At 44.9% G+C, this 16,880-nt stretch overlaps 1 long non-coding RNA gene across 1 annotated transcript; it reads left to right on the forward strand.

Moving 5' to 3' along the window:
- Positions 1–2,210: 2,210 nt before the first annotated feature.
- LOC121094985 lies at positions 2,211–6,243 on the forward strand. Its single transcript, XR_005829974.1, has 3 exons — positions 2,211–2,413; positions 2,602–2,760; positions 3,079–6,243. It is a non-coding gene; the product is annotated as an uncharacterized LOC121094985 (long non-coding RNA).
- The last annotated feature ends 10,637 nt before the right edge of the window (positions 6,244–16,880 follow it).

The raw sequence follows: 16,880 nt of genomic DNA on the forward strand, positions 1-16,880 counted from the left end.
GAAAAGCATCAGACAGGGTAGATGTTCATTAAAGGCTTCTATTCAAGGCAATCCTGTTGTCACCAACTTCCAGAGGAGCTGCTACATCACCACCGAAGCCTGCACTTGCCAGCCAAGCAGCTAAGTCATCTTTCCAGCAGCACCAGTGTAGCCTACAGCCTCTGGGAAGGCTCCCTACCAGCCAAAGACATCACCGCCGGTACTTCTCCTGTCCTGTCCTGACTGCTGTATAAATAAGTATATATTCTGCCGTGCCTTGAGGATCTGGGATCCCCTAATATTAGATTAACATACATCATATGCCATACCAGCTGAAAATCAGCGTTCGCACATCTATGGCAAAGACATTTCAAAACTTGGTGTCATTCTGCATTGCAGCTTCATTTACCTTCTCCACATTTAACCAATATTCCTGGAAAAAATAAATATATTTTTAAAGCCTGTTTGAATTTATTGGCCAAAATGCCTGGTGTTCTTCAACAGAAGTTTAGCCTGCTGCACTTTAGATTTTTAATCTGTGGGGGTTTTTTAGCTGTCTCCTAGCTTCATCTCCTCTTGATGACTGGAGATGACTTTCCCTGGAAAGTCCTCCACCATTTCCCGACTCCTGCTGTTCTGCTCCTACCTGGAGAGAATGAAACAGAAACTCAGCGCAAGAAGTCTCCAATTTGTTCCCCTAGTGCAGCCCTGTGGCTACAGCCTCAATCAGCTTCACACTAAACACTTTTGTTAATTGGCAACAAATTGGGAGACATGAGCTGATTGCAATAAATATTTTATTAATTTTTAAAAAACAAAAGGTTGCATCCCTTCTAGCCCAGTTTGATTGTGCACAGTCACACATATTAATATGTAATTGCCACATCAATTGGCAATCGTGGGCTCAGAAGGAGCTCATTATGAAAAATACTTATGCATGTATCCTCAGTAGGTGTCAATCAGCATCGTGCCATTGAGATCAGTGGAGCTAGGCTTATTTATAGAGTTAAAGCTCCAGCAATTCACCTGGAACACAAACTCTACAGTTTGTTCTCATATTTAAGCTTGGCAGAGGAAGAAGAGATTTTTCTCTGCATTTTTATGCTATGCCTATGCTTAGAAACAAGTTATTATTTTTTTGCAGTAAACCCCTTAACTAAAATACCAATATTCAACCCAATAATGTTGCAGTTCTCCACAACCCACGTTTGCTGCCTTGGTTTCGGGGACATATTGCAGACATAAGCCCCGAGGTGCTGTAACGCTGCTGGGGGGGGCAGGCTCATCTGCACCCCCATAGTGCTGCCCCCACCCCCCCCAACACAACGCAGGGAATATTTCTGGCCGAAGGGATGGGAAGCCACGATACAGTCTTCCCATCGCCAGTTCCCAGGTTTTGATGATAAAATCAAAAGCAGTGTACGACAGAAACATGCGGCAAAGCAATGACAAGAAGTGATTGAATTATTCATGGGGAACAAACCAGCGATGAGCACAACCCCTTCCCGGCGCAGGAAGCCTCGGCGAGGTGTCTCCAAGCTGGTGGAGCCTTGTGTAGACCAGGAGCAGTTCCAGTTAACTCAACAGACTTCTGCTGAAGGGCAACTGGCATCAGGATCCGGCCAGTAACTTACAGGCAGCCACTAGAGCTGGTGCTGGAGCAGCGTTCCGTTAGCAAACATGGTTTTCATTTTCATCAGAATGCTGCACAGAAAACCACCGATTTTCACAACATTTTTGATGGGGAAAAGTCAAAATAAAGCACTTCTCTCTCATGTTGATAAGGAAAAAACATCACATCATCTCCTTAGCTGACTCAATTCAATTCTTTACTATGATTCTGATGTTCTTACATTTTAGAAACAAAGAAACACAATAACAGCAAATATTTTATTCTATTTTTTTGTAACATCCTCATTCTGTGGAAAAGGTAAACAATTTTTCTTCTTTTTGGTTTTTAATTCAAGGGGTTTCTGTAGAACAGAAATCCCTTTTTCTGACCAATTTGTTGTGTGGATGGGATGAATAATTTTTCAAGACTGTATTTACATCATAAGTTGTTTACTTTGACTACTTACTAGTCATTCTGTGGGATATTTGAGCTGTCATTGAAGTCATTTTGGCTTTCCTTCTGCTCCTGGAACAGAGGACAAACTGTTTAAACTGAAAAATAACAAATGATGAACAGCAACTAAAGAAATGTAAATAATTCATAAATACTGGTTTCCGCTCGTCCTGGCGTTCATGCACAGCACAGCCGTTCTCAAACAGCTACGCAAACAGAAAGCTGTTTGTGCAATGATGCTCGCACCCCCTTCTTCGTCACTATTTGCAAACAGTAGCCTGAAAGCAGAGCAAATAGTTGCAACCAGTTGTACTGAAAGGGACGAGATAAGGCACGGCAACAAATATTTCCCCATCACAAAGAACTGTGGTGAGTCCAATCTTGTCAGTATTTTATATTTATATCTGTTTTATATGATACAGAGTTCAGCTTCATGTGCTGGCTCAGGACTTGCAGTGTGGTGATCCACCTGTTAAAGTCCCATATCTTAAGGTAATGTCATGAGGCTAAATTCATCCGCTTTCTTAGAAGTTTGGTGGGTTTTTTTCTTTTTTCAGAGCTGCAGATGGGATGTATGTTTTACAAGTACCATCTGGGATCCCAGGATACCTGAGTCAAAGGTGCAGCGAGGATGACATTATTTATAAGGGGCTCGACTGAAAACAAAAGATCACCTTGAGATGATGAAACAAAAGATCTTCAGTTAAGCCATAGAGGTAGAAAAGATATCTACTGAAGCATTATGGCTTTTCAGGAGAGAGCCCATAAAACAGCCCCTCAGGGCAGGAGGCTTTGCAGGAGGAGTGGAGCAGGCTGGGGCTGGCAAGGGTCCCTCCCTGAGGGACAGGGAGAAGTGGCCAGCTTGTGCCAAGGAAGGGCGAATCAACCCAACCATCACACTCTCCACCACAATGTCTCTGGGAGATTAATGCCCGCAGTGGTGGTAAACATTTCCCAGGGATGCATGTCTCCATCTCAATTTCCAGAAGAATTGAATTTGTCCAAGAAATAGAGCCAGACGTTTCTCTTGGCAGCTCCTCCACCTTTCCCACGGTGCTTTGGCATCTCTGAAGCAGAGATAAGTCATTGCACAGCCGACCAGAACAGCACTGGCTGCTCCAGGCTCCCAGGACCTCACACCCGGCTGCTGGGATCCAGCTTCCAGGCACAAAGCAGGATCTTCTAACAGTGGTGCCTGTGGCCCATTGAAGAGGTGCTCCACCAAAGAGGTGCTCCACACTGGCCTGGGCCAGCGCATGGCTCCCGGGGGCACATGCAGACCACTCAGCCTTTCCTTTAAAGATGTACTTGAGTAAATACACAATGAAGTATTTTAGACTTTTCAGTTTGACATGGGGCCTAAGGGTTTCTCCCACCATACTGCAATCTCCATGTTGACAACTGAAAAAAATTGCCAATAGTATCTAGATGCAAGTGGATAAATACGGATAACCCCCTGGAGCCATCTCCCCAAGTGAGCAGAGATTAATCATTTACCTTCAAGAAAGTACAAGTTTGCTATTGGCTCTCTGCCGACTCTTTTCTCCCTTAATTTCTCTTTTTTTCACCAGCACAGACAGTGGCTGTACTTTTCTTCTCCTGAGCAAAGGGCCGTTATTTATATAAGGTGAAACAAGAACGGGAAGAGAAATGGGCGGCAGGAGTGCCAGAACTTTCTCATACTATGAGTCTAGCTCTCTGCAGTGTTTTATGGTAGGACAGAAAAAAAAAACCAGAACAAAACAACAAAATCATGAGCAAACACCCTACTGCCCCACTCCTGCAGCTGAGGTTATTTCCAGGGTAGGACTGGCTGGATGAGCTTTTCCAGTGGCCCCTGACGTCACTTTGCAGACAGCTGCCAAGTCCCCTTGGTATTAAATCCCTCTTTGTGTTTTACCCAGCCTAATTAAGTTGCTTAATTCCATTTTGTGCATACATTGTGGGAGCAAAGCCCTGTTCCAACAATGTTGTCGAGCCTTGGTTAGAAGTCAAAGCACCCACTAATGTGGTTAAATGAGCTCTTACTGGCGCTTTGCAATCGGCTGGAAGGCGCCTGGCTTGAACTGGGGGTGGTGGCAGGACCGGGCAGGGGCAGCCTCAGCTTAAGGTCCCTCTTCTCACCCTCAGCTCTCGCTCCGAGCTCCTCAGATTAACCACAGCTTGGCAAGACCTCCTGAAGGAGCTGAGAAGATCCCACGTACCTCTTAAGCTTTGCCCTTTGCAATATTTTTCAGCATCAATGATTTTGGTTTTTCCTAAAACGTTTCGTCCTGGGACACATCGCCATCCCTGGGGGAGAAGGGACTTCATTGCCACTGACCTCTCTCCTCCTGCCAAGAAATCCTGCGGGTGCACAGCAGCTCCTTCAGTCCCCCAGGATCAATTCTGCAGAGATAATTGATGGCTCCTTCATCAGGCTTTTCTTCTCATAGTAAATACACTTCCTCATAGCCAGCATTAGCACGGTCAAGTGAACTCTTTGCAATCAATGGCGGAGGGTGAGGAAGTTTCTCTGAGAAAAAGATTGTGTTAGCAAACTTGGAGGCTTGCTGCTGTGGACAAATGGGAGGGCTGAAAGGAGCAGCATTCGGCTTCTCTCAGGCTGTTTCACTCCTATACTTTTTGTGTACTTTGCATAATAATGCAATAGAGTTGACAAAAGATTTATTCCCAGCGCCTATAAAATGACACAATACAATGAGTTTTAAATGGAGAGGAGAAAAAAAAATCAAGAGAAAAGGTAATTATGCGGGCTCTTCTTAAAGTCTGTAAATGTTATGGACAGAAATTCAATTAGTGCAGAGGAAGCTGCAGAAAAATTCATTTTTTCATTTTTTTTTTTAAGCCTTTTAATGTCCAGGCAACAGGGCGCATTTAAAAGATGCCAGTTGTGCCTGTGCACAGGCACGCAGGCACATACAGGCAACACACATCTGCGTGCGTATCACCGTCACTCTTCTCCTCCTTTATACCCACACACAGCTGTTCTCTTTTATGATGGAGCACCACTTGCTTAAGTAGAAATATTTTTATAGATTATGTATAATCTTAAACTGGTGGTGCTCAACCATGGGCTATAGCGTGTGCATATAGTTTATGTAAATCAATAACTCTCACAGAGCACATTTTGGTTTCAAGTACATGTTCAGACTGAAAAGGAGTTGTTTATACGAGTGCTGGGCACCCAAGCCTTTTACAGCATGGTTTGCTATTTAAGGCCTTATCAAATTCTTACTCGGAATCATAACAGTCCCTAGGAAGGGGTTCACATGAGTGCTCACCCTTTTGGAAAGTATTTTTGAGGTTTTTCCTCGGGTACCTGCTGATATATCCTCTCAGGTACAAAGCCTCATCAGCTCCCACGCAGCCCCTCATGGAAGTGAAACCTAAACACGGAAACCATAATTGCTAGGATTTAAAACGTGCAGCTGGACAAAGCAAAGCAGCAGAGCAGCCACCTCGCCCAGATGCGATGGGAGAGCCCAGCCCCATCCCGCACTACATGCCCGTGCCAGGGCTGCGCTGCCCCAGCAGCGGGGTGTGCTCACCACCACGTCCAGCTTCCCCAGCCCCATCTCGGCTGGCTTGCCTCTTCCCATGGAGGGGGGGCACCGTAACACAGAAATCTTGCTTTATTCCTCCTGTCAAGAGGATGAACTGGCTGGCCGGAGCGGCTGGGGCTCCCGCAGAATATGCCCGTAACACCAGCGCCCAGGCACAGCCAAGCAGGCGGGGGGGGAGGGGGGTGTTGCTTGGGGCTTCAGCCTCCTCTGGCAGAAGGACCCCTCCAGGAGATGGTGCTTGCGAGGGTTGCAAGGAGCCATAGAAAAGCTGACTTGTTTCCTACACGCATACTTAGCCCCGGCACCTTCTTGAAGGACATCTCGGTGGACTGTGTACGTGGTGATTTGGGGGCTGGGGCCGTCAGGAGCCTTAGCAAGCCTAGTCGAACGCTTGAGCATCTCCGGGTTTGCTCTCTGAAGGACTATTTCACTAGATTTGAGAGTGGACAACCTCCTCGCTCCGGCTGCAGGTGGCTAACGCAAACCAAGAGCACCACCTGCTGTCACGCGTTCCAAAGTTACCTGCTACTGGCATGTCTGGGGTTCAATAAAGGGGCTGTTATTACAGTCAGGTTTCTCAACTGTTGCACCGAACGTTGTTCAATAGCTTATTAAAGTTTACTAATAAGGAAACCTCACAGAGGAATGGATTTTTCTATTCAGCACTTACACCACATGCAAAACTCAGCATTTACAGGGATACAGCGAGCCCCTCCCAATTGCACACGGTGGAACATCACAATAAAATTAGTTTCTAGGGTACAATAATACGCACTATGGACTGTGCAGCCAATTAAAAGGATGACAAAACAAAGCACGCTTGTATTTTTCAGTAGAAGTAAATGCTTGAACAGCAGCAGAAGGAACACGTTATCCTGTACTACATCAGCTCTGTACAAAAGAACTTTTATAAAAATAGCGTATGAATGGTGTGGCCCGAGGGCAGGGTCTGCCATTGCCCAGCTGCACAGAGGGACTTGCCCACAGCCTGCGAGCAGGAGTACTCTTGTTGTATCTGCTCCTCCCCAGGTGTTTTTCCACATACCCTAATTTTCCAGACACCCTGCCCTTTCCCCAGAGCAGGGGAACAGGACAAAGGCAAGAACAAGTTATGAGGTCGCAGTCCATGCTTCTGGCCAGGGCCGTGGAGGACAGCAGCCACCAGGACGGCTGTCCATCCCCCCCAGCACCCAGGGTGCTGCAGGGGGACAAAATGACAGCAAGCAGGGGGGCTGAGGCCCTGCGGCATGCAGCCCTCTGTTCAGCAACAAAATCCTTCCTCGCCTTCAAATCTATGAGCAATGACTTTTGGCAATCATGTCAGTTTTAACATTTCTTTGCAGGTCTTTAACATGTGACACGGGCTCTGCAGGGCAGGGGATCCCTGGCATTTTGAGGGGAGGGTGGCATTTATTTATTTGGTCTGGTTTGATTTTTTGCTCTGGTTTGCTTGAGGAGGGGGCAGGATGCTATTCAGTTACAAGGGTGGGGGCTTATGTATTTGTTTACATTTTGCTAAGGGGGTCGTCCTTAAATCCACATTTGTACTTCGAATTATTTCTGGTGTCTTACAGAGGCTTTTGCAGCCAGCAGGCAGGTGGGTGCCAGTGCAGCCCTGTCCTGTAGAGGACGATGGGCAGGGGATGGGTGGGCAAGACCCTGCTCCATTTAATATCTATATTATTAACCTGAAAAAACCCACTTACAGCCCTGGCTGGGAGTGCCCGCTGTGGCAACAGGGGCAAATCAAAGGAAGAACTTATCCCTTTCCCAGTCATCATTAGACCATGTCTGCACCCCATTTTGGGCCACCCAGTAGAAGATAAACTTCAGCGCAGGTATGAGCACCAGGGCGCGGGTAAGAGGCGCGCTGCAGCTGGGGGTAAGTGTTGCCATTTTGATTCAGTAGCATTTTATACCCACTTTGATTTTGTGCAATAAACAGCCAAGGCACAGATCAACTGGCCTCATTTTACAGGGAGACTTTTAAAACGTTCCCTGCCAGATCAGGAAGTGCATCACTTGCAGCCACAGTTATCTAAAATAAATCTATTTTGACGCATGTTGTCACAATGAAGGTGGAGGTCAAACGCCAAACCTGAAGAAACTATCTGCTTCGTTTTCTGTTCTTTTCCTTTTCTTCTCCACTTTGCAAATGTCCCAAGTTTCAGCAGTTCAGAAAGCGGCAGTAAGCGCCAGGGCCAGGCTGCAAACAGAGGGATTTTCCTGCCAGCCCCGTAAATCAGGGTCTCTTTTTCCTTGCCATTGCTCCCACATCCCTCATGAACATGGAGCAGTGAGTTCTGTCATGGAGATGCCCATCACCAGGGACCGGGGTGAGCTCATCAGCTTTATGTGGTTTGTGACTGGTACCTGCAGCACAACGAGGCACTCCAGAAAGCAAATGCTTCACTTTTTATGCATTCTTAGAAAACAATTACCATCAGGTGTGATGAATGCACTTCTAATTGTATCCTCCTTGTCTCACCCCCTCCTGGTCATGAACTACTTCAATAAGCAAAGGGCATTCAGGAAAAAAATCCATTTCATTCAGTGACAATTAATTCAACAGAAGGTTTTTTCCCCACCTGGTTTGTTTGGGGGAGGATGTTCGCAGTGTCCAAGGCAGATGATGTGCAGGGCTGAGGGTGGAGACCCAGCAGCTAGGCTGAGCCCCCAGAACGTCTTTACCGGTTTTTGCACATCAGCTGTGTCACTGCTCTGTGTAGCACTGTCATTCGTGGGGGGTCTTTTGAGGGGTGCAGCATTTAGATGCACGTTTTATTGCTTCCACCTGCAAAAGTAGCTCCCAGCTCGAGCAGAGGCTCACATGCTACGATACAGATGAGACAAACTAGCCTGACCTTTTAAAGCTAACTGCTTACCCATGCTGTATTTTTTAGAATGATAGGTTTTAAGAGAAGAGTGAAAGCACCTTTCAGCTGTTACCACCTTGGACAAAAACAGCTAGCTGAGAGCTGCCGGCATTTGTGCAGGAAGCCTGTTCAAGTACTTGATTTGGAAGATGTGTCTCTGCTTCATCCAGCCTTGTAGGTCTATTAAACAGCCCCCAAGAGACCACAAAAACATGCACCTTTTTTAGAAGAGATCAGCACTCCAGCTACCTGTTCCAGCTGTCAATCTGAAAGCAAACAGCTCTGCAAGCGACAGCAGTGATGGAACAGCTCAGCCCTGGTTTCCTTCCAAATTCCCACAAAGGTTTGCATCCATCTCATTTTAATTGGCCTTTGCTGGGCCTGTCCTTGGTTTCTCTTAGTTCTTCTTCTCATTTCATCTGAATCGTTTGCATTTCATAGAAGTGCTGGGATGCTCGGCTTGTGTCACAAAGGCTGCACCGTGAGCCTGCCTTTCTCATGTGCAGCTATTGAATCAGCTCGCTATTGTCTCAAAATACTTTTTTCCTCCTCCCTCCCATAAGGCTTTGAGAGATATATAATACCCTCTCTTTAAAACGGCTCATCATGGATGTATCACCTGAGGATCTATTTCTAACCAAGATCCACACTGAATAAGCATTACCCTTGATAGAATTTTTCATGCATTAGATTGGAAGCAAGCATTGATCAATGCAAGTTAAAATAACATTAAGCTACATAAATACAGAGCTCTGTTTTGTAATTATTTGCAATACTTTACTATAAGCTTGAAAATAACATTTCTTACCTCATCAAGTGAGACCTTCTCCATGCACCAAACACTGAGCAGCTTTTCCACAGGGGTTCCAGAGACTTCCCTGCCCAGCCAGCCTGGGGAGGGGGCACGTGTTTGGGTGCCAGAGAAAAGTCGCCGTTTCTAACCTGGGAGTGCAGAAGAAAGGGCAGCTGCAGTAATTTGACATGATACCCCAACCTTTAAGAAATACGGGTGCACAAAATAAATTTAAAATGGGTTACTATCTAGATTGCCAAATGCCAGCAAATAAATTGAGCTTGTTCTCCACTTTGGTAAAGGGCAGGGAGTGAAGTGAGGTGGGATGTGATGAGAGGCTGCTGTAAATGAGTCCCAGCAGCAAACGTAAGGGGGATGCCCTACCGCTTCCCCCCGTCGGGCCGGCCGGGGCTGCCTCAGCACCACATCACTGTCAGAAGAGCTTTGGCACTCTTCCTTAAACCCCTCTGATTACAGCTCTGCAGTGGCTCAGGCTACAACCCCAGCGGTTTGGCCGTCACTGGGGTAGACTCAGTATAATTCTAGATCTATTATCTAAAACACATAGCGCACTGTCTTTTATACTATAATTGAGACTTCTCTTTTCCTCTGCAGATTTATTTTTTTCTTTAGTTGGCTCATGGCAATCAGATAAATAGCTTCATCTTCCCAGGAACACTTCCAGTTCATTAAAACCCTTCTTTTTTTTGTTCTTTTTTGAATTAATGTGAGTCACAGAATATTTTATATTTGGAATCATGTTATTTGTAGACAGTAGTCAAACGTGTTTGGTTAGCAGCCAGATACTAAGCATATGCAGCAGAGGAGTAAGATGAAAGGGTGTAGGTAAACAGGGAAGATGCATGCTGATCTCAAGACCGACCCTCCACCCCTCTCTGTGCTGCTGTTCTTGCTAAAAGAGATGCCAGCCTGAAAGGTAAATGAAAGCCAAATTCGGATGAGAACCAGAAGTAATTTGGAGGATAAATTTTTAATTAAAAAAGCAGTATAGGATACCAAGTTTAGAAAGATTGCTCCTAAAAGCTTAAGGCTCTGTTTCTCTGCCCTCTCTCTTTAGCCTTTTTTATTGATATGGAATGAGGAAAGAGCTTTTCTAGGTGCGTTGTAGGAAAGCACAATTCATGCTAGAAGCACCTTTCTTATTTCCATCCAATATTACCACCATGCCCCTCGAAAGGTTGCAAAATACAAATAGAGAAGAAAGGGGCTATCTGCTTGCCAAATTATATATTTCAAGCAGGGAGCACGTGGATCCAGAGCTGTAATAGCTTCTAATTATCTTGCAGAGGTAATTTAAATTAGTTTAACGCTTATTTATGAGCATGACATTTATTTCTTCGTATTGCAGCCATTCTTAAATGCTTTAACATGGAATCAATATCACTTTGTACCCAGCCAGACCTACACAACATACTACTCCCCAGAAAGGATTTGTTTTGCTAGCCGGAGCTTTTTGCGTGACCCACCTGCCAGCAAAGTGAAGGATAGGGCCCTGCAAGAGGCTTTTGCTTCCTGGCTCACGGCTGCTTGTCTGCATGTAGCTCCTGGTGTCCAGCCAGGCATTTGCACGGCAGTGCCACCACCTCACCACAGCATGTGTGGCCTTTTGCCCAGATAGGGATAAACAGGAGAGAGGGGACGCGAGTGACTCTTGGTACATTAGCACTGAGCGCATGGAGAAAACGCAGAGCTGGAAATCTTACTGTATGTATATGAACCAAAATAAGCCCGCTGCTACACACTCCTTGCAAATTCACTATGTATATCTATACAACAGCAAATATGTTTTGAACCCTTTCTTTCCCTTTATCTTGTTGGTCCAATAACCCAGCCAGGTAGATAAAATCAGCCAAGAAGCTGTTGCTGTCCAGATTTTCTCTCTGGAGCTCTGATGGCAGGTGAATATGCTACTTAGCAAATCACATCTGCCTGTGGTTTGAAAAGTTTAAGGTTTTGATTTGCTTTGTGTAGCCACAAATAGATGAGTTTAGTAAAATAAATTGCTGCTTTGCCATCACGTGATACAGACACTGCATCTCAGCAGAGGCCAGAGGAAAGTGTAAGTAACGGTTATGGTAGGAGAACAACCTGAAATCTAGTCTTCCCTAAGGTATGTGGTGCTGGAGTCTAGAAGCTGTTATGTGTGATAAAGATCAACACAGAAAACTATTTTTTTTAAAGGAATTTCTTAGATGACAGAACCTCTGCAAGATGTCACAGTCAGAAATCTGAGATTTGATGCAGCACTAATCTAGTAAAACTGATATTTTTAATCACTGGCAACTGTATAGGAAAAGATAAAGTCACTGAGGTCAACCCACTTTGAAATAAAGAAGCTGGAGCTCCATCCACTCTCCACTCATTTTAATCAGATACAAAATGAGGCAAATACAGACAGCACTACTTGCCTTATTTTTCTAGGTCATTTGCCTCTGATTCATTTCACGGTGATAGGAAACATCCATGTGCATCCATGAGATATCCATGTGCACATGAAATGCTTTAGCCTGGATTTATGCCAAGGGAACTCCATGAGCTTCAGAATGGCCAGCTCAGGAGTAAACTTGAAGCATTTTGTAGCAGACACTCAATCCAAGGCCTTTGCTGTTGGTGACATCTTGTAAAGGTACTCAGCACTGAACAGAGTGTGCCCAGGCTGCCGGAGCAGTGGTTACCCAGACGGGTGCTAGGGTAGAAGCACTGCAGCACCAGCACAGGGGTCGTTTAGCTCTGCTGACACCAGCTGCAGTGCTGCAAACAGGCAGACAAGCTCCTGAATGCCAGGCTGGGCCCCACTCCAAACAGCACTAGACATGAAAGCAAGTATAGAGGTACAAATAAGGCAGTTGTGACCTCCCAAAAAAAAAAGGATAAAGTAAGAAATAGAAATAGTATCACATTGCTCTCGCATACCTACAGATGACAAGTAGCTTTAAAAACCCAGAACCTTTACAAACTCAGAGACCATTATCACCTGTGCTGGTCTCCCAGTGCTAATTCCAGTTACACTGATGGAAATTCTCTGCAATTACACGTCTATAGCCTGTCTGCAAGAAGGGAGCTGGTTCTTCTGACACTTTAGGTTAGATAAACTAGGGAGGCAAAAAGCATTGAGTTTGCTCCAACTTTAACAGATAGAAGTTAGAGCAGCTGCAGCCAAGCTAGGAGCAAATGCACTGGAATGAGATTAGCAAGTCAGAGCAGCAAATCCATAGAGTGTCCCTAGAGAACATTTCACAATGCCCCTGAGGCTACTCCCAGCATTAGCCTCAAAAGCACTGCCGTGACATCCTTTCTGGCATGGGTGGAGGTGCTGGGGAGCCAAGCGAATGCTGTTCGCCCACACTGCCCGGTCTGGATGTTCCCCCTCAGCCCACGACCTCGGAGGACACGATCCAACACACCGCCGGGCATGCCAAGCTGAACCTCGGAGGTAAACAAGCTTCTTGATAAAGGACAAGCAAGCATTATATTTTAATGACACTAGAAGTTAACATATAAAAATCTTGTTCTTTCTTTCCATAGCCCCTATTTCTGGACAAGGAGGAAGGAGCTGCAAAACAGAAGGCTCTTTTGCATTGGAACATATATTTGTATCTCTGTTCGGCCAGCTGAAGTTCCTTCATCAGAAAACTTTATTTGCATCCATAAGTAGCTGCAGAAGAAGAATGGTTAACGGGGACGTGTGGCAGTGTTTTAAGCTTGGGGATGCAGACTTTACACAAGGTCTTGCCTTTCCCTTTTAATTGCAAGGTATACACAACAGAGGCCGTTCACTCTCAAGATGAAAACAATCATATATTAGCAATTCCTCCTCAACATCACTGCTAGAACACCTCAGGCATGTTTCACTGTGGTTATTTTAGGAGAGGAGCAATCTCTGCTGTTTGAGTCCTGTGGCATAAAGCAAAAGGCTGCTAGAAACAAACCAAACCTGCCAGAAAGTATTTTTCTAAGTATCACCTTTGTTTGCAAATCCCACGTGGCATTAATTATTTGCCCACAGAAACTGCACGTACAGAAGCAAAGGAGCTCTGATGGGGGTTTGCTCTTTGTCTTACAAATCCAGATGGCTTTGCAGCTCGAGTTGTAAAGGACAGGCAGAAAGAGAAGAATCCTTGCTTTTGTGACTTCTGCCTGTGAGAGCCTGAAGGGAGAGGATGAGTGGGTGGAGGGAAGTTATTGGTCCCATTAACTATTCTGCCAAAACTACCTCTATTGTATATATTATATACCCTCTCACCTACCCAACACAAAAAAACTATGAAATGTGACTGATACAAGCTTGTGTCTCACCAGCCTATCTTGACAATAAGCAACCTTGACATACTAACAAGTAATCTAAAAAACTACTTTGAGTCAAGATTGGGATTTTTAGATTTGTTTTTAGGCTATCCATTTGAAAGAAAACTGTTAATTCATTGTATTCTCCAGGAAAGAAAGCTCTGTTTCCAAGGTTAGGTTTCTGAGAACTTCGTTCTAGCTATATCCTAATGATATTTTTTAATAAGAAATGGACACTTCAAAGCTTGAGATAGAGTCATTGTTTGAGCTAAAGCCCAGCAGCTATTGCTACTGAAAAAGAATTAATTCCATCCACTTTCCGAGGGAATAGGTATGCCCATCCCCACAGCATGTTATGAGATTTGCATTGACTGCCCAATTGCTGCCTATATAAAGGTAGCTTTTGATACTTTCTTCCTATCTATTGTCTAAAGACAGATGTTAAGAAAGCAAAATGAAGCAAAGTCTGAATGTCTGTTTGGGTTGTAGTGATACAATGGCACCCATCACTGCCTAAAGATTGAGAAGCAAGTTCTGCAAGAAGGTATAATACAGCTTCTACTAGACAAACATGTATTGATATAAGCAAACCAAAAAAAAACAGAAACATGCAAATCACAAACAAAAAGTGCTATGTGCAAACCACGTACAACCCTTTCTAACAAATTTGCAAAGGCAAATGGATGCACAAACATTCTGTGGTTTTATGCCAATGTGGCCCTTTTCTTACTTTTTACGAAGAACCTGCTAAGCATATTTACTACTGGATGCTTTAACCTGCTGCTTGCTCCTAGCAGAGCTGGGGTGTCTGGGACTTGCTCTTTAAAGCATTAACATTGCACTCTGATATGCCGATGGGGTTGTAAGTATTCTGGTGAAAACTAACTGCTCCCTGCTCAGACTTTAAATGTGGGAATTGAATGCACAGTGGGATGCACCAGCCATAAGAACTGTGGACAAATCCTCAAGGTCTTCCCTTAGACATGCTGGGAACATTTTTCCACTCAGCCTTAAAAAGAGTCAAGATTGTTCCAAGTCATCCAAGTAAAGTTAAATTGTTGATCAGCATCCAGAGCAGACTTGCCTGGTCAAGGTTGCAAAAGAAAAATGGCTTTATTAGGCCCTGTCAAAGCATAAACCTGATACCATGCTGAAGACACTGCTTCACTGTCTGTGATAAAGAACCTTTGTGTAACGATAGGTGCAGCCCCAGCAGCAAGATAGATAAGGTGCAGAGCCTGCCTGGGTGCACATCGCTGGTGGTTTGCACTGGATGCATCCTCACTGGGGAGCTATGGTAGTTTCAGCTCCCAAAGCAGCAGCTCAGCTGGGGGTTTAAGTTTCTGTGGACTCCTACAGCACAAATTTCCCCTTTATGCACACACACAGTGTCTTACCTGACTTGCATGCTGCATCTCCAGGACACCGCAGCATGCGGGAGGGGTGCATCCACGGAGCCACCCTCACACCAGTGACACAGGCACTGCCTCCGGGGAGACCAGAGCCAGCATCTGCAGGATCCACCCATGGGATGCTCAGGAACATGGCCAGCACCAAGTCAGACCCCTGAGAAAATGAGTCTCCGTAAGCCAGGAACCTCTTCACTTCAGAAAGGAAACGTACACAAAAATCCCTGGAAACACTTCTGCCCTGCAGAGAGCAAGCTGCACTTCCAAGAGCTGCTGCTTTTTCCTTCCATAAATTCCTCTCCCAAGTAGCTTTTCTACAATTAAATGAAGCATTTCAGAGCACGGGCAAGCACTGGCTTAGAAACACATCAACTTCTGCTATTCTTCTGACTCATCAAAAAGGAAAAAATAAGAGCACAAACTTAGAGTTAAGAGAAATGCAGATATAACTGTCAAAGCCTTGCCTTGCTTCTACTGATGACCAAGACTGAGTAAGGTGAGGTGTGAGCTATGGCACCAACCTCGTGCTTGGTTATCTGTTGGGGTGTCCAGATGCATCTGGACAGAGAACATCAGATTTGTAGTTGTTTTATCAGAGTAGACGTACACTTCAGACCATTCTCAGTCCAGTTGTGCAAAACTGAGAGGCAGCAATGCTCTGGTCAGTGCCAGGTGTGATCAACAAATAAACTGTGTGATGTGTGTCTATCAAACCAAAAACAGTTTCAAAAATGGGTCACTGAAAGGTAACTGTCTGTTATATCCCCGCTGAAGCGCCGATAGCGCAGGAGTACTCTCCAGTTTTGACAGAGAGGAATCGTTCAGTCGGGTACCTCAGGACCCACAGTGGTGTCAAGGATGCCGTCACATTCCAAGTGTACCAGCATGGACAGCCAGCTGCCTGCTGTCACCATCTCTTCTCCAAGACAGATACGAGACAACTCTAGACCAGATAATCCTAATAGTCACACTAGCATGGCATGGAGCCCAAGGTAATATGCCAAAGCCTCTCAGTTTATTCCTACATTGTTTATATGTGTTTATAATCTTTAAATCTCTCCCATACTAGAAGATCCCAGACAGATGCAAGAATAAACTGAAATTCAAGACAAATAGATTGTGAGGCAGAGACACGGAGCAGGAAATAGTGCTAGTGAATCACAAACACTGAAACAAAACAAATTAATCAGTCCTAAATAGTCTAATTAATAAAGGTTAATTTATTTATCACCCTGCCTAACCTGATATCTCTGAACTCATCTAAATTAATGTAAAATGAAAAAAGCATAAAAAAGGGCAGCAGTAATTGGAAAACCTCAGTAGATACACTTTCTAGAAGCTTCTTTTTCTGCTATATAAAAAGCATCCCAGGGTCACCAGTCCATCAGTGTGGCCAAGGTGCAGAGACATGCTCCCTCACATGCCGATTGGCAGCAATATGTTAATGGATTAAGTCCAAGTTATAGACAGATCTTTCTTCTCTTTATCATGAATGGCATCAGAGATGGTTGCCAAGACCAGTTCTACCCATAGATAAAACACCACCTCCATCTTACCCAGTACAGTCTGTGGGGAGGAAGACTTCATCACTCCCAGCACATTGATCCTGGGATGCTTACAGGCTGAAATAAATTGTTTACTGAGCCTATCAACAAAGTCATCCCACTGTAACACGCTACTATTTTTCTGCACCTACCCTCAAGTAGTACATAAGATTCAGCACCTGGATTAGGGGAAACATCATTGCGCTTGCTGGCTCATGGAAATCGTAAATGCAGCTCCCTACAGAAGTACTCCACAGCAGCCCGCCCCAAGGCACACAGCCTCCCAACCCCGATGTCTTCTGAAACAGTCACAAAATTCTTCCTTAAGACTCAAAACTTAGAG

This window comes from Falco naumanni, chromosome 10 (genome assembly GCF_017639655.2).
Source record: "Falco naumanni isolate bFalNau1 chromosome 10, bFalNau1.pat, whole genome shotgun sequence".
NCBI lineage: Eukaryota > Metazoa > Chordata > Aves > Falconiformes > Falconidae > Falco > Falco naumanni.